Genomic DNA, 20,057 nt, shown 5'->3' with positions numbered 1-20,057 from the left:
GTACTTGTTACGGTCTGTGAATGGGTATGTGACGGGTTGTATGGGTGTGGGGTTGGGGGTATGTGATGATGCATGGGGCTATGAGTGGGTGAGTGAGTGTTTCCGTGGATGATGTTGTCAGTAATATTACTTGAGATGTCATCAGTGATGTCATAAGTGATGTCACTGACCATGTCATGAGTGATATAGTATGTGAGGTTATAGGCAGTGCATGTTGTGGTGGGCATTTCCTCTGCCACAACCATTGATTTTGACGCTGCTGCCTATTTACAAGAGCAGCGTAAATGTGAAGCAGAGTCAAAATTAAGGCCAGGGAAAACCTGGTCTTAACTTGGCGAAACAATGAGAAATGCTTCATTCCTCCTCGTTTTTGTAAAATGCCTTAGATTGTTTATGTTCAGCAAAGCGACCCTTCCTGCACATAAACAATCTTTAAAAAAAAATACATTTTATAACTTCCATGTGTGATGCATTAAGCAGTACACATAGAAGTGACAAAATGACATTTCAATATTGTTTATGTGCAGGAAGGATGACCTTCCTGCACATAAACAATCTTCCTCTATTAAATGTAGCGGCAGTGCAGGGGAAACGCAGGGCTGCACCATATTCTTGTAAATATGGTGCAGCCTTGCGTTTCTGAAGTAGTAGAGTGTGTTGTGAAGCCAAGGAGGCTGGTCTGGAGAAGCATAAACTTAAGGAGTGCTGGTCTGGAGAAGCACAAACTCAGGATTCAGAACATAACACAGTGGTTAGCATTGACTTTAACAATAAAAATGTATTTCCACCCAAAGAAACCTTTTTAGAAGCATCAGGATACTGGAAGACTGAAAAAAAGCATGTCACTAACTTGTACCTTGCAGTTTGCAAGCAGTTGTTTGATGATAGTTTTTTGGTCACTGTCCTAGATTACGATTGTCACTTATGAACTGCAGTGTAACAAAAGAATCTGTGTGACAAAATCTGTAACCCACTGACCGATGCATATCAAATACTGTTTTTTAAAATGTATGGTACACTTCTTTGCAGTAGGCATATTAACCCTCTGTGTTACATTAGTTAAGTCACAGTTGTCACTGGACAAAACTCTCATATCTCTCCAGCAGGGAAGTCAATCACTGTTGTTATCTTGACATTTTTATTGTTCTTTGAAAAATGGTAATTAAACAAGATATTTTGCAGTGCTTTTAAAACTGCTGCCTGCGGACCTCCTGGGAATGTGTGAGGGAGTCATGGGGGTCCATGGACCACACAGTTTGGGAAACACTGTTCTAAGGCGAAGAACCAATGAGTCACTGATTGCTAGTCTGGTAGGTTGTTTGTCTAGTAAGGTGGGTTTTGGAACACTGTAATACACTGAGGTCCTATGTCTTTATGCACAGTTCTGTGTATGAGCAGAATTCCTGGAACAGTAGTTACAACAAAAAGGCTCGATAAAGGGCTTGCACTGAATATGAATATAAAATAGAAGAATAGTTGATAATCACAGTTAAGGAATGCAGCAATTAGATGTGTGTATGTGTGGATGATGTGTATATTGAGTGGAAGATGAAAAACTTGAAAAATTAGAGAGGTTGTAGAGATGCAAACTTTCCATTTCTTTGTAAAGGAAGTGGGTGTTTAGTTTTCCAGTGCATATATATATTCACTGAAAAAAACATAGGTTTCAGGCACGTTATAGTTAGGAATTAGCATTTAAAAAACCTTAGAAATTCAGTGAAAAAACCATAGTTTCACCCATGTTATAGTTAGCTGGACATTTCTCTCATACAAAACTTTTGAAATTCACTGAAAAAACCATAGGTTTCAGCCACATTATAGTTAGGAATAAGCATTTAAAAAACCTTAGAAATTCACTGAAAAAACCATAGGTTTCAGCCACATTATAGTTAGGAATTAGCATTTAAAAAAACCTTAGAAATTCACTGAAAAAAACATAGGTTTCAGCCACATTATAGTTAGGAATTAGCTTTTAAAAAACCCTTAGAAATTCACTGAAAAAAACATAAGTTTCACACACGTTATAGTTAAGAATTAGCATTTAAAAAACCTAAGAAATTCACTGAAAGAACAATAGGGTTCACACATGTTATAGTTAGCTGGACATTTCACTCATACAAAACCATTGAAATTCCCCTGTTATAGTTAGTTATAACTCGCGCGCCCACAATGCACTGCTGATGACGTCACATATTACATTACTCATCACATGGTCAGTGACATCACTGATGACATCACTGATGACATCTCAAATGACATCACTGATGACATCATCCACTGAATGTGTGTCTTTCTGAACAATACATATTTTTATATATGTATATCTAAAGGTCGATGGAAGAATAAATAGCTAAATAAGTGTTTAAATGGATTTTTTTGTAAATTTCATTGTGTAACTGACTTAAGTGTATGTTAGTGAATACATGTATTAGCGAGTAATGTTTAAATATGTAAATATCTGTATCAGTGTCTCACTTTGTGTATAAGTGGCTGCGTGGGTTGGTGAGTAGCTACACGACTGTCTATATGGGTTATTAGTTGGTTTTTTGAGTATCAGAATGAGTGTCTGTATGGTTTGGTGGCAGGTATTACTTAGGGCAGAGATGCATGAATGACTCACTGTTTGTATGTGTTTTAAAGACAGCATGTGTGCAGGACTGCACGGGTGGATGAATATGTGTATAGGTGTGCTAGTGAGTGATTGACTGCCTCAATAGTGTCTTTATGAGTAAGTACATATGTTTTGATCTAGTGTATGTGAGCATTGATGTATATAAGTAAGGATATATGACAGTGACAGATTGAAAAAGTTCCTGTATAAATAAGTATGTCTTTCTATAACTGATTGTTTAAGAGAATAAGTATGTGTACGTTTCTGTAAAAGTAAGTGTACTGGTGTGTGTATACCTCCTATATGCAAACAAATGGATGTTTGATCGTTTATTTGCATGTGCGAGTATATGAGAGTAACTGTATGGATGAGTATCGGTGTGTAACAGGATGTATAGGTGTATGAGTACATATAATGAGTGAGTTCATGTTTAAGTGACTATAAAGAACTGTTAGTGGATCAGTGGATGTGTATGTAGATGTTGGAATTACTAAAGAGGTTGTTGTAACTGGCATTGGTATCTCCATTTTTTTGAAAATTTTAGTATCTATTTTTGAATGTGTGTATTATAGGTTATATTAGGGTGAGAGGAGGTCTTCCACTCTTTCACATGGATGACTTCATCAGTGATGTCATTTGAGAGGTCATCAGTGATGTCATTTGAGATGTCATCAGTGATGTCATCAGGGATGTCACTGACCATGTGATGAGTGATGTAATATGTGACGTCATCAGCAGTGCATTGCGGGCACGCGAGTTATAGTTAGCTGAACTAACTATAACGGGGGAATTTCAGTGGTTTTGTATGAGTGAAATGTCCAGCTAACTATAACATGTGTGAAACCTATGGGTTTTTCAGTGAATATATATATATATATACCGCCAGTAGGTAGTTATAGTTAGAACCTAGTTTCCATAGGAAATCCACAACATTCTATTTGGAATAACTTTGGCGCTGGTGGACAAATCTTCGCAAAGTTCTCCAAGCAAATGGCCTGCTCCGCTCCGCTCTTTCCCTGAAAAGTTTGGGGGTGATTTGTCAAGTGGGGGCAGAGAAAAAAGGGGGGTCCCAAAACGTGTTTTCCCAATGCAATTTTCCATAGGGACCTTTAGCCAGGGCTACAGCCCGAACGGCTGGACGGAATTACACCAAATTTGGCAGAGAGGTAGAGTTCGGTTCGCAGATTGTGCTTTTTGTTAAATGGTGTAAATCCGTTCAGTAGTTCCTGAGAAAATCAAAAGTAAAATCATGGCGATATCTAGAGACGAAGTACAGCATGCGCACGTAAATCCGTACAATTAAGAGCACAAGCTGCATGCTGATTGGATGTCAACTGTCTCTCAACACTCCAAACCAGAAAGTGTTGGCAGCCATCTTGTGCCTCGGTAGCACAGAGTCACAAGAAAACAGTAAAACAAAGTTGAAAAATAAGGAAAAGGGGCAGGGTAGAAACATGTTGACCCTCTAGGCCTGCTCAGGGGGCCTCACATGGATCTTTAGGTGCAATTTTGTTTTTGCTTTTTAAATTAAAAAAAACGTGTTGTACGCGTATTGTACTCGTACGCTGTGGAAAAGGAAAAAAACTAGAAGTTAGTTTTTTTCTTAATTAGCTCCCGGGTGGGCCAAATCCCGGGGGCATTTTTTTTCCATAATGGGGGCTTGGAAGTGTCCAACAGGACCAAAAGAATGAAAAACAAAGTAATGTTGAGGACAGCGATGCTCCTGCTTCCTGCGTTTTATCAGGTCAATAGATCGTATCCCATAACACAAAAGTTTATTGCAATAAATGTATAGAATTTTAACTTGATCAAAATCAGGATGAATTTGTGGGTGTGGACTGTTTGCTGAAAATGCTGGTGGAGCAGTTGATGTGCTTGGTGCAGTAGCAGATGGGTTGTCCTTCAACCTCTGTATTGCAGCTTGAGCAAAGTTGTTGGGGTGTAAGTTCTTCACGTGTCGCTCCATATTTGCTGTGCCAAAGGAGTTTTTTTGAGATGGATCACCCCTTGAAATTGTTTTGAACATTTTAAAGGTTACTTTCGGAACATTAACCTTTTTTTGCACATCTGGAAAAGTAAAAAACTGCCAAATTAGAGCTTCCTTCCTCTTCTTTGGAGGTTCTTTAGGAATGAAATATTCCTCTGAAGAATGGCTGGAAAATGAGACCATTGCTGTTATTATGGTAAACTTCGTTCTATTTGACAAGATTCTCAGAAGAGATGCTTCTTTTTAGAAAGTCAAGGTAGAATGATTAAAATGGGATGGAAGTTTCAACAGTTGTAATAGGAAGTGTCATGAACCAATCAAATCTCTTCTTTTAAAGTCACATGGCTTTGCGTATGCTTACGCTGTTATTATGGTGCTCTTAGGATGCGAGTACGCATGACGTTTCACTGAGATTGGTGTAATTGCTTTTAAAAGTAATATAGGATTATTGGAACTTAAAAAAAATGTTTTCATAATTATCCTAGATAATGTGTTCTGTTAGTATGTTTAATAAATACATAAATATATGTTTTTAAACAATAAAAAACATTCACGTCCTTGCGTACGGTGCGTCGTACATGACGTCACACGGAAGCTTTGATGCGACGTGTAACATGAAAGCGTATTCGTAGCGTATGCTGAGAATGATTAGCAGTACAAACTACGGTGCGATCACTCTCTCACTGTCAAATCAGAGCACAGGGCGCGCTATGATAATGGTTACAAGTGGTCACTCATTGGAGATCCGATTCAGCTGGGTGGCTTATCCACGGTATCATAACGTTACTTTTTAACCTGTTTAAGTTTGGGGTTTGCATGAAATACTATGCTATAGGCAGATATGGATCTTTAGGCAGCGCTTATCTGCATGAAGCTTGGTTATTATCATTTACATATAGGTGCCTGAGGGAGGGAAAAGAAGTCTATGTGAATGGCGAGGATTGCACAATAGCACCAGATCACTCCTTAATTTGTACACACATACAATTGCATGGCTCTTGTAATCAAGATGCGCCTAATTTGGCCTGAGTTTTGAAAGGTACTGCAACACCTGCTATCATACCAACGTTCTGTTTACTGGAAACGTGAGTTATTTAATTTGAAATAATGCAGATTGTTGTGCAATGTTAGCAGGCATTGGTTACATGATTACGGTAACTGAACGTGTGGTTTTCTATAAAAAAGTTGTGTTTACTCCTCTGCATGGGAAGCTGGATGTTTCTATCTGACCGTCTATTCCAACCTTGAAAGAAGAGTTAACCAAATGAGCCGTATAAGAGCGCTATTGTCTCAAAAAGAGGTCGCTCTTACATCTGCTAGAGAAACATTTGTCCTTCATGTAGCAAACACCCGCATAAAAGTGTATGATTTATTAAATACAGACGTGCCTGTGTATTTTGGGGAGTTATTTCAGAGTATCTTTAATGCGTCCTTGACTACGGGATTACCTTACTTTTTTAAAGTTAGAAGCAGTGGCCTTGTGACTTCTTTTCAAAGTATACTTTGTGTCTTCTCTGCATTTTTTCATTCGATGTTTTCCAGCATCTTTGGTGAATTCTGTTTAATACTCGCATTGGTTGCCGGTGTGCTTTTATTAATTTGTTTACTTCAATATGGATGCACATCCTGCAGCACACGACAATATGTCCCGGCTGTTGCTGCTCCGCAACCGAATGCTTAGTTATTACGGAGCGCTGCCTTTGGCAACATTGAGTACAGCTTATGGATTATCGTTTCCATTTTCTTTTTTCACATGCGTTCAACCTGTCTTCCATTGCCTGAGCTGCGATTTCAACTGTTCCCTGGATTTGTGTCTACGCAGTACGGTGTCTCCTGACGCGGATTATGACCAGCTGATGAGCTCATGACTTGCTCTGTTCTGGCGGTGGGATTATGGCCTTAGCAGCGATACATGGAATAATGGGACGTTGGAATGTTATTGCAGCGGCGCATGACTTCTTGGCACGCAGTTACATTGAAGATGACCCGAGTTTTCCTCCGATGGTGATAGAGGCTCTGGTCGTTGAGGAACATGTATGTTAATTCTCACTATTGAATTGGATGGCTGAAATGTTTTCAGATGAGAACAATGACTTCCTCTTGGAGGCTGTTGCTACATACTGTGCTTATACGCTGTTGGATTAAGACTCTTTGATTTTGCTACCTATTCTTTATTATTTAGTTAATGTTTTCTATCAAACAGCGAATAATTTTTTATGCAAATTTGAACTTGACTCTGCTTTTCAGGCTTGGACTCTGCTTTCCTAATTCGCCCACGTTTATATCACGTGTTTCTATCGAGGGAGGGTGTCGTGGGCTGAGCCTTGCACTCACACTGTGTTAAGTTTGCATGGGTTCATTAGATGGTTAAATGCCATTTTTGCTTTCCTGCTCTGCTTTGCACACGACACGCACTTGTGATATTGTTTAGAGAAGGCCGAGTATTTTGTTTCACATGAGAATAATTTGTTATGCTAAATTTCTATACTGCCTCACTAGTTTACTGTATGTATAGTGAGAGCATGGAACATCAAGGTTATCTTGGATACTGTGTCTGTTATTCGGAATGATCCTCGCACGTTCGACCTATAACACATATGCAGATGTGGCCACGTCTGATACTGGCATGTTTAATAATGTATTGTGGAGGCATAATTAGACACAGTTGGAGAACATTGGTATCCTGACAGTTTGTGCAGAACTCAATGTGATCCACTACTGCTGAGTATCAGAGGTATGGGGCCGTCCATGTAATACTATGAGACCGTCTGTAGTTATAAACTAACCTGGTAGGTAGGGAGGGTGAAATGTAGGTATATTTTAAACCTGTTTCCCGTTAGCAATATAAGATGCTTTCTCCCTTTGTATTTTATGGAATAGTAACAATGCTGACAACCTTGTTTCTGATAATATGTTTGGTTGTATTATCTAAGGTACTGTGCATGAGATTACGGTGTTATAAATAAACATTTCAAACTTGCACGTGTCTTTATTTACTCCTTGTTTTGGACTGGTGTAAGACTATAACAAAAGAGTGTTCTTTTTATCCACCTTACTTGAGGTAATCTAAGTCCATATTCTGGGTTGACTAGTCATTGGTGTTTTTGCTATAGGACAAAGAACCAATGAGTCACTGATTGCTAGTCTGGTAGGGGGTTGTGACGACCAGATTCTCTGGCCAAGTTAGCAGCCTACCCTAAATACCACACACCCGGCCACTACGTAACACCATCCCTTCCCAGTCCCTATTTACAACAGTACCTGGGGTACTTTCCTGGGAATGGGGAACCCACTGTATATACACTTTTATACTACTACCATACTACTAAATCCTAAAGAAACTACGGAATTCCATCCAATGTCCTATTATCTTACCTGAACAACCCTGCAACAATCTGGCTCGGGTTGACCTACCCCCCTCGCTCATTGGGGGCAGCTGATTTAAAGTGTCCCCACTTGTGACCCCACGACAATACAGACTGAGCCACTCTACCTTCTCACTTCTCGGAAGGCAGCTCTCTCTATATCTCCATTGGTAGCCCCGCGGCTTCTGCCCGAACTACTCTACCTCCACGCTTCTTGGGAGGCACCTCTCCTCAGTTTGTAGCCCCACGGACCCTGCCTGACCTACTCTACCTCCACGCTTCTCGGAAGGTAGCTCATTGGTCCTATTAATACCTCGTGCTCTCTCTCTCTCTCTCTCTCGGGGAATTTTCTAGGTATCTGACACCTACTGAAAGTATCTATCTTATATGAATTATTGTTATTATATGCAAGTCAGGAGATTTAGTCCATACACACACACACAAATAGCCAATCACCTCATTTGGACATTATAGCTTAACTTAGCCAACTCCCCCTCCCGTATACAGTTACCTTGATGGAAGGGAATGTACCCATCCTTCCATTCATCAGCATCTGGCTCGAAGAAAGGTTAACTTTATTATAGCAATAATACTCAAATGCGTTCTCTTAAGAACTGGGGTCCCTTTATTAAACAATAAGAATAAACATTGCATTCATACTAGCACCTAACAATTCTAAGCACAGCCTGAAAAGGAAAGAAAGAATTAGCATGTATTTGTGCACTATAATAGCAGGACAGACTTCACCTTATAATTACGTGGTCCGACTCTGGCTGTCGTCTGGGTCCCTCTCTCATTCGTGCCTTGGCTCATCTCAGACTCTTCTCTGCACTCACGGATACACGTCTGCACCGCTATGCACCTCCACCTCCGTCACCCCTTCAAGGCACTGGAACCCTTCTCTGGTCTTCGTCTCTATCTCTCAGCTCTGCACCGCCCAATCTGCACTGACTTCTCCTCTTTCTCCCGCGGACTGTCTTCACCTCCAAGCTTCACTCCGCTAATATAAGTTCCACTATTCTGAGAACCAACCGTCGACTAATTTCTTCATTCTATTTATGCCGATATTGGCCACAAACTAACTCCAATTACTCTAACAGACCGATTGATATGACTTCGGCCCTTCCAAAAGATCATCAGTGTGGCTAAGAATCATCTGTCTCGTCTCTCTTCCAAGGATCGTCTGCTCCTTCTACCTTGCTGCATTTCAATAATATAGAGAGCCCTTTGTTCGTGGAAATTTCCAGACAGTAACCTGCCGCCCACCAGACTTCTGTACCAGGCCCGAGCTCTCGACGCTCCCACAGTGGCCACCTGTTGTTACGTCTCGAACTCGAGCCCCGTCTACATTCTTCCGATAAGGGACAGCTCTGACCGGTTCCTCTCCAGCGAACAACAGCTCATAACTAAAACATTACTCTTGACCGACAAGCGTCTCAGACAACCGAGACGAAAAGGAAAATGAAGTCTCTCTCCTTTGGACCTTGCAGGCCCGAAAAAGATGAAAGAGACATACAGCTCTGTCAAAGCGCATAGGCAAGCCCTACCAGTAGGTACTATTGAGTCAGGAATAAAGGATCTATCTCCTAATGTAAGTTTTCAGGCCCAAGACAATGAAAGGGGCACTGAATCATGTTAAAGTCAACAGGCAAACCCTAGGAATAGGCTACAAATAGGGATCTATCCACTATACTAAGATGGTAGTAGACCACAGTCACTATCACTCAGAAAATAGAACAAAATATCCGGTCACCACACTCCACCCTTGACTGTTGTCTACTAACAGCTGACTCCAAAAACAAAACAAAATTCAAACAGAACGAACATCTGATGAAGAATAATAGGAAACGAAACTAACAGACCTAGACATAGCGTGGGGTCTAAAAATCTGAATAAAGGAAGGAATACACTGAATACAACAACAAATAGTAATCAGGATACAAATAGCAATCAAAGCACCTCCTAACACCTGTCGTAGGGAGTGTAAATCAGGCAACCAACTGAAAAGCCAATCAAACCACCCTTGATCTATATGTTGCCTAACTTCTTCAGTCAATTCATGTAGCTTATCAATATGGGATTGAATGGATTTGTCATGATCTGAAAAATTAAAACAACAAAGACCTTCAAAATCTGAACAGCCATGACCGTGTTTAAGCAAAAGATAATCAATGGCAGCTCTATTTTGCAGAATTGCTCTACGCTCACCCTGGGCATCTAATAAAAGATCATATAAAACAGCAGAAGTGTGGTTAAGAGATTTAACCATCCAGCAAGCAATCTTCAGAATGGATTTTGCATTATAAACTGACAATGCAGGAACACCTAAAATGGAAAAAGCTAAACTAAGATATTCAGATTTAGAAAATAAGTGTAAAGATGAATCGCAATCTGCTTTTAAAGATGGGGCATCACAAGTAGTCCAGGAAAGCATAGCTGGATGTGAAGAAAACATCAATAGACTCAATCTAGTAATAGCACAAGGACCACCAGTAATGTTTGCAGGAATATAGGGCCAAGACATATTGCCACAAGAAAATAGCCATCCAGTGGGTAATAACACAATGCGATAATGGCTAGCTGTAACTACAGAACGTCTACAAGTCATATTATTTCTAACAGAAATACACGATTGTGGTGTTCTAGTAACACACAAAAGTCTTTCATGGGCTGAAAAAGAAGTAACCTTTTTTAGACGTAATTGGGCACATTTGCCAATAATTCTGGGATTGCAGGTCTTGAAGAAACAAAGGTCACCTTCAGTAACATTGTAAGTAGTGATCAGGGAGTGAATCGGGGGCTGTGAATCATGTAAAACTGTACACAGAGCGCAATAGTCATAGGCCGCAAAGTCACTAAAAATTACAGTGGGTTGAGCACTTGAAATATTAAAGATGTGTGAAAGTGTTTCCATAGAAGCCCGAACAGCAACCAAGCACGTCGACAAAATATCCATTACTGATCGCATGGGGGTCAAGCAAAAATGTTTGGAGTTAGTGATTTGAGAAGCAAGGGAAGTCCAAAAGTTCGCTGATGAATCCCACGATGCAGAAGAACGTCTTCGATCCAGGGAATTAGTCCAATCCTGGGGGCTCTCCCGTCTCCCGACGCAGCAGACCAAAAGGAGTCCAGCGACGACACCTCCGGCAACAGCAATCCATGTGATGGTCTAGGAGAACGGAATCAAATACAGGTATTATTCATTCTCGCAAATAACATTTGTCAGCTGGAACAACATCCCAGCTTTCTTGCCCTGGCCTCATCACTAGGACAGTGTTGTCCTGACCCGTTGCAATAATTTCAGCCTGTTCAGGGGGATTTGTCGGCGACTGAACCCACACTCTCGCTCCGGGATTATCAGTGGAGCCAAAGCCCTTTTTTCCACAAATAGTTAACAGAGTTGGGGCAGTGCCTTTTTGAACCTCACCACTGAAGACAGGCATGATCAGCAATTGAGCAACTCGGTCTGATTTGTGCATCGGCAAATCCGACTCACCACTGTTTAACAGGATCACTTTAATCTCTCCCTGATAATCACTGTCAATGACACCTCCGAGCACCTGGATACCTTTTAAGGCCAAACCAGAGCTTGGGACAATTAATCCAAAATTTCCAACGGGTATTTGAACACCAATTCCAGTTTCAACAACAGTAATGTCTCCTTTCTTTAGAGTAATGGTATTTACAGAATGCAGGTCCAAGCCTGCAGATCCTGGGGTTGCTCTGCATGGAGCTAGAGCTCCAGGGGAAATCTCCCAATACATGACTGTGCTCTCAACAGTATTTGGTTTAGCATCAACAGCTGGAGGAAATAAACGCATTAGTGGAGAATTAGAAAATTCAAATAAGGACGATTATTCAAAATCAACAATGCAGTGAACAAATGATCTCTCCAAATTTTATAAGTTTCATCAGAAAGCTTACGTAGTTGATCTTTCAACAAACCATTCATTCTCTCCACAAGGCCTGCAGCCTGTGGGTAATAAGGTATATGAAACACCCATTCAATGTTGTTTTCCATGCAAAATTCCTGTACCAATCTGCCTTTAAAATGAGATGCGTTGTCAGATTGTATTTGAAGTGGAACACCATAGTATAAAATGATGAGCTCTAACGTTTTGCTAGTATTTAACTGGGTAGCCCTCTTGCAGGGAAATGCAACTAAAAGACCACTAAAAGTGTCTACAATCGTGCAAACATATTGACAATTTTTGCTCATGGGAAGAAGACCTATGTAGTCAATCTGCCAGATTTGTTCAGGGGATTTACCTCTGCGTAGTTGGCCTCGTACAATTTGGGGCACTTCTCGCTGTCTAGAATGTTGACATATGGGACAATAAAGAATTGCATCTTTAATCAAATCAAGAGGAATATAAATTCCTCTGTCAGCTGCCCACCTGCTAGTGATTCTTTCTCCAAAATGTCCTGATTTCTGGTGGGCCCATTTCGCCAATCCCGCCAAATCAAAATCTGGTTTGTCCACCATTGCCTCAGAAATTTTAGATTTCTCATCTGCAATTTGGTGAAAGAATTTGTCAAGGGAATCTACATGTGTATGAGCATCAACATGAAAAACTGTAACAGTGCTTTGTGGAAGTAATTCCCAGATTTCTTGCCATAAACGCTTACACCAAAGTTCTTTTGAATGAAGCATCCAATCATGTGAGTGCCATGTCGGTAACCAAACCGCTAAACCATTAGCAGTGGACCAAGAATCAGTAAAAATATGACATGTACCAGGCAATTCATGTTTCAAGACTTGATAAACAGCATATAACTCAGCAAATTGGCTACTTTTCCCTTCTCCTGTGGTACTTATCAACTTCTGAGTGATTAGATGGTAGGATACTGCCTTCCAATGCCTTTTCTCTCCTATGTACCTCGCCGAACCATCCGTAAACCATACATGTTTTATGTCCTCCACGGACAAATCATCGAACGGCCTACCCCACTTAACAGGGGATTCCTGTACTATAGGTACGGAGTGATCACTTTCTGCCTCATCCGACGGCGCCTGCGTCACCTCACCTGCTCATGTAATAGTGCAACACCCTTTGGTCCTACACGTGCCCTGTCTTGTATATACCATTTCCACTTGATAATGCTCGCTTCTTGAGCATGTCCAATTCTGTGGGTTTTAGGCGAACTCAAAACCCATTGCATAATAGGAATTTCAGGTCTCAAAACCACGTCATGACCCAAAGTCAATTGCTCGGTATCCACCAGAGCCCAATAGCATGCAAGTAACTGTTTCTCAAATGGGGTGTAACGCTCACCAGCATCCGGCAACTTTTTAGTCCAAAAACCTAACGGTACTTTTGACTTACCTTGTTTTTGCCACAGACTCCAATTCGCATATGGACCTTGCACAGACACATTCAAATCCACATCACCATCACGTACAGGCCACAAAGCAAAGCATGCTGAATCGCTTCTTTCGCCAATCAAACGCATCCTGTTGCGGTTTGTTCCATTCAAACGCATTCTTTTTACGGGTAACTTTGTACAAAGGGGCTAGAATTTGACTCAAGTGTGGGATATGCTGACGCCAAAAGCCGAACAAGCCAATAAATCTCTGAGCTTCCTTCCTGTTCTTTGGGACTGCGAACTTTACAATTTTCTGTCTTACCTGTGGAATGACTTCACGATTTCCTTCATGCCAATTAATACCTAAAAATTTTACAGTTTGTGCTGGACCTTGCAATTTGTCTGGATTAATCACCCAACCTCTACTTTGTAAATGAGCCACAATCTGATCTAACTGAGTTTGAACCATGTCCTGTGTTTCACCTTGAATTAAGATGTCGTCAATGTAATGACACACCTGTATCTGCGGATTCACTGGAACTTCAGTTAAATGCTCCAGCCGATGATAGATCGTAGGGCTATGCATGTAGCCTTGGGGAAGACATCTGTACGTCAATTGACGTCCATTCATGTAAAACTGAATTGTTCTTGGCACTCGGGGGCAATTGGAATGGAAAAGAAAGCATTAGCAATGTCAATAGAAGCATACCAGGTCCCTGAATGCTTTTGGATCCTTTCAAAGTAATAATGTTAGGCACGGCAACAGTTAAAGGGGGTGTATGTTTGTTTAACTGGCGGTAATCAACTGTCATGCGCCAAGAGTATTCACTCTTGTGCACCGGCCATACGGGATTATTATAGGCAGAAGTAACAGGAGTTATAACTCCAGCATCCACTAAATCTTGAATCGTGGTACTAATCTCCGCATGTCCACCCGGAATGCGATATTGTTTCTGGGAAATCACTTTCGTAGCTTGAGGAATTTTTACAGGGGGAATTCTCAAACGTCCAACTCTTACGGACTTCGATTATATGTAATTTCTGTCTCCAAATCGAAAACAACCATCATCTAAATATAATGTCATGCCTTTTAAAATGTCAATTCCAATTATGTATTCAGAAAGGGGAACAACTAATACAGAATAAAGCTTTCGGGGGATCCTACCTATTTTCATCTCAACATCAGTCTGTACTGCGGGGGTTTCTTTACCTCCTAATCCAGTAATTGTGAAAAATTGTCCTTTAAACTTTTTCGGGTTTCCATAAATTAAAGTGGAGTCCGCTCCTGTATCGACCAATGCTCGGGTCCTTTGTATGTTACGATGTCTCCAAAAAATTTCAATATCTACATAGGGTCTATTATCTCTGTGAGCCCATTTGCGTACCGGAGCTTGACCTATTTCTTAGTCATTTTTAAGGCGTTCTGACGCCCAGGACAAATCAGGGTAAAGACTCTCATATTTCCTTGGGATCAACACTTCTTGTTCATATCTGTTTCCCTTACGAAATGGATTTTTATCATCTACATAGGATTGTGAGTCTCGTTCAGAAAACCTGTGTCGCCTCTCTCTCTCTCTGTGTTCAGGAGATTTATCCCTCTCATCTCTCTGTCTACTGACAGAACGCTCATCTCTATTTCTCTCTCTGTCACCACCTCTCACTCTGTCTCGTGCACCACAGGGAGACACATCCCTCTCATTCTGATATCTGTCACGCTTGTCATGAGTGCGTTTATAATTCTCATCGTCACTGCCGCTAGAATTATCAAAAGTGCGGTCTTGTTTGTTCACTCGCCTAGCACCTTCCTTTTTGTCCAAACCACGTTTGCGGAATAGCGCCCACAATTTGCCAGTCGTTTCACCATCAATATCCTCTCTCTTCATACCATCAGCTATTAAAGCGAGAAACATGTCACATCTAGTAAAACGGTAATTACCAGCAGTACGACCTTCAGGTCTAGATTGTCTTTCCGGTTTGAACCATTTACCCAATTCACCAAGTTGATGCACAGCTTCAAGAACATCAGACAAAGGAGAACCAGTTTGATTAATCAACAATGTCATCATAACTTGCTTGTAAGCAACAGGGGTGGAACGAACAATCCTATTCCGCACCGAAGAAGTCAACAAACCATTCATCAGAGCATCAGTCATACCTAGAAAAATCGCAGTTTTCATCACCTCCTCTTTCAGTCTCTGCGCGGCATCTCTCAAAGTATACCACGGCTTGTCATTAACAGGCCCATCAGATTCAGTAGGATATTTGTGGTTACAACCTTCCGTTGCTATTTGAAGCAAACTGGCCTGAGCAGCATTATTATAAGTCCAAAAATGATCTTGCACAGTAGAATCGGAACTTAAAGAGCAAAATTTAAGCGAATCACCTCTGTCCAATATGATGCCAGCGGCACCCAATTCAAAAAGATGCACCATCCATGGAAGTAGGGCCTCACCAGACCGCTGTCGAAATCGTTCTAAAATGTCACTAACTTCCTGTTGTGTAAAGTCTCCCAAACTATCTAACGGAATCCCATTGGGATTACTAGGAGCCTGCTGTATTTTCCTCCGAAAGACAGGGTGCGCAGAAACTTCCGCACGAGCAGCGCGTGCACACCTATTCTCAGACTTACATCGATCGTCAGATTCACAAGAAGCACTCGATTTACAGTCACATCCTGTATGAGAAGATTCATGATTCACAGTCTCCTCAGCCGAGGAGCCAGATTCATTTGAATCCCAGATATTACCATCCCACTCATCAGGGTTCCAATCGAGCCCTGCTTTCGCCACAACCAGGCGCACCTGTCTTTTGCTAACTCGACCACGTCGATGTTTGTATTTATATCTGGCAATTCGAACCGCAGCCCTTTCAGCAATGGTCTGATAGGTATCCAATTTGTCGGGAAGTAATTTATTTTGACATCTCAAAAGAGTAAAAACATTCTGCATTTCAACAAACTGATTTTCAGATTCTTTGCACTGTTGTTGCAATTTCTCGAGTTTCTCATGTACAAGCCTGTATGCATACAACAGAATCCAACCTCTCCTTCCCAATATCGGACGTTCCTCACCTTTTATAATCGGCGCTTTCTTTAAGCAAGCAATCACCTGAGTAGGATTAGCCGACTCCAAGCAAGAAATCCAATTTTCACTCAAACCTGTACAATCAGCCCACTCATGAGCTAATGCCTCGTAAGGCGTCGATTCCCACCCTGGATCTCAATAGGCAATCGAAAAGTAGATTTCGACCTTCTTGAAAACATGGTAACAACAATAAAAGATATATACAAATATAAACAGAGAATATACAAAAAGAGCTTTCGTGTATGCGGAGCGCAAACAAACAAGATAACAAAAGTTCGCGTAACAAAGCACTCCAGATCAGTAGATGACCTCAAAATGTAATGAAAATCAAAACATTTATCTGCACTTTATTCGAAAACTGTTCGTGACGCCAAATGTAACGACCAGATTCTCTGGCCAAGTTAGCAGCCGACCCTAAATACCACACACTCGGCCACTACGTAACACCATCCCTTCCCAGTCCCTATTTACAACAGTACCTGGGGTACTTACCTGGGAATGGGGAACCCACTGTATATACACTTTTATACTACTACCATACTACTAAATCCTAAAGAAACTACGGAATTCCATCCCATGTCCTATTATCTTACCTGAACAACCCTACAACACTCTGGCTCGGGTTGACCTACCCCCCACTCTCATTGGGGGCAGCTGATTTAAAGTGTTCCAACTTGTGACCCCACGACAATCCAGACTAAGCCACTCTACCTTCTCGCTTCTCGGAAGGCAGCTCTCTCTATATCTCCATTGGTAGCCCCGCGGCTCCTGCCCGTACTACTCTACCTCCATGCTTCTTGGGAGGCAGCTCTCCTCAGTTTGTAGCCCCACGGCCCCTGCCTGAACTACTCTACCTCCACGCTTCTCGGAAGGCAGCTCATTGGTCCTATTAATACCTCGTGCTCTCTCTCTCTCTCTCTGGGAATTTTCTAGGTATCTGACACCTACTGAAAGTATCTATCTTATATGAATTATTGTTATTATATTCAGGATAGGAGATTCAGTTCACACACACACACACACAAATAGCCAATCACCTCATTTGGACATTATAGCTTAACTTAGCCAACTCCCCCTCCCGTCTACAGTTACCTTGATTGAAGGGAACGCACCCATCCTTCCATTCATCAGCATCTGGCTCGAAAAAAGGTTAACTTTATTATAGCAATAATACTCAAATGCGTTCTCTTAAGAACTGGGGTCCCTTTATTAAACAATAAGAATAAACATTGCATTCATACTAGCACCTAACAATTCTAAGCACAGCCTGAAAAGGAAAGAAAGAATTAGCATGTATTTGCGCACTATAATAGCAGGACAGACTTCACCTTATAATTACGTGGTCCGACTCTGGCTGTCGTCTGGGTCCCTCTCTCATTCGTGCCTTGGCTCATCTCAGACTCTGCTCTGCACTCACGGATACACGTCTGCACCGCTATGCACCTCCACCTCCGTCACCCCTTCAAAGAACTGGAACCCTTCTCTGGTCTTCATCTCCATCTCTCAGCTCTGCACCGTCCAATCTGCACTGACTTCTCCTCTTTCTGCCGCGGACTGTCTTCACCTCCAAGCTTCACTCCGCTGATATAAGTTCCACTATTCTGAGAACCAACCGTCTACTAACTTCTTCATTCTATTTATGCCGATATTGGCCACAAACTAACTCCACCTACTCTAACAGACCGATTGATATAACTTCGGCCCTTCCAAAAGATCATCAGTGTGGCTAAGAATCATCTGTCTCGTCTCTCTTCCAAGGATCGTCTGCCCCCTCTACCTTGCTGCATTTCGATAATATAGAGAGCCCTTCGTTCGTGGAAATTTCCAGACAGTAACCTGCCACCCACCAGACTTCTGTACCAGGCCCGAGCTCTCGACGCTCCCACAGTGGCCACCTGTTGTTACGTCTCGAACTCGAGCCCCGTCTACATTCTTCCGATAAGGGCCAGCTCTGACCAGTTCCTCTCCAGCGAACAACAGCTCATAACTAAAACATTACTCTTGACCTACAAACGCCTCAGACAACCGAGACGAAAAGGAAAATGGAGTCTCTCTCGTTTGGGCCTCGCAGGCCCGAAAAAGATGAAAGAGACGTACCGCTCTGTCAAAGCGCATAGGCAAGCCCTACCAGTAGGTAATATTGATTCAGGAATAAAGCATCTATCTCCTAACGTAATTTTTCAGGCCCAAAGACAATGAAAGGGGCACTGAATCATGTTAAAGTCAATAGGCAAACCCTAGGAATAGGCTACAAATAGGGATCTATCCACTATACTAAGATGGTAGTAGACCACAGTCACCATCACTCAGAAAATAGAACAAAATATCCGGTCACCACAGGGGTTTGGGTACTAAGGTGGGTTTTGGTACACCGTAATTCATTGAGGTCCTAAGTCTTTATGCACAGTTCTGTGTAGGAGCAGAATTCCTGCAACAGTACTTACAACAAAAAGGCTTGATAAAGGGCCTTGAGTTTGAATCAGAATATGAAATTGAAGAATAATTGATAACCCCAGCCAAGAAAGGGAGCAAGTGTGCAAATTTACAATGCCTTCGGCTGGGGTACTTGTTACAATAAAAATGCTTGATAAAAGCCTGCACTTTGAATAGGAATATGAAATAGAAGAATAGTTTATAATCACAGCTAAGGTATGCAGCAAGTAGTTGTGTCACATATTATATCACTCGTGACATGGTCAGTGACATCACTCATGACATCTCAAATGACATCACTGATGACATCACTGATTACATCATCCTTGTGAAAGAGTGGCAGACCTCCCCTCACCCTAAAATAACCTTTGATAAACAGATTGAAAAATAGAAACTAAAATGTTCAAAACAATGGAGATACCTATATCAGTTAGAAGAACCTATTCAGTAATTCCAAAATCTACATACATATCCACTCATTCACCAACAGTTCTATATAGTCACTCATACATGTAGTCACTTATCATATGTACTCATACACCTAACAATATTGTTAGACACTAATAGTCATCCATAAGGTTCCTCACACACATACACACACATGAAAAAAAACAATCAAACATCCATTTACTTCCACATACAGCTATACATACACCACTACACTTACTTCTACATAAACCTACACATACTTACTCTCTTAAACAATCACTTATAGAAAACATATTTTTTTATTTAGCAACTCTGCCAATCTTTCACTCTCATATATACTCACTTATATACATCAATGCTGTACATATACTAGTTTAAAACATGTGTACTTACTCATAAAGACACTATTGAGACAGTTATCCATTCCCTTTCACACACACACACACTCACCCAACCATACATTCCTGCACACATGCTGTCTACAAAACATATACAAACAGTGAGTCACTTATTCATGCATCTATGCACTAAGTAATATCCCACAGCGAACCATACAGACAGTCATACTGATACTCAAAAAACCAACTAATAACCCATATACACACTCATGTAGCTACTCACCAACCCATGCAGCCAGTTATACACAAAGTGAGACAGTGATAAAGATATTTAAATACTTATACATTATTCGCTAATATATGTATTAACTAAGATACACTTAATAAGTCAGTTATACAATCAATTTTACAAAAAAACATCCATTTAGACACTTATTTACCCATTTATTCTTCCATCAACCTTTAGATATAAATATATAAAAAATATTTATTTTTCAGAAAGAC

Source organism: Lissotriton helveticus, chromosome 2_1 (assembly GCF_964261635.1).
Source record: "Lissotriton helveticus chromosome 2_1, aLisHel1.1, whole genome shotgun sequence".
Taxonomy (NCBI): Eukaryota; Metazoa; Chordata; class Amphibia; order Caudata; family Salamandridae; genus Lissotriton; species Lissotriton helveticus.
This window is presented reverse-complemented; position numbering follows the sequence as displayed.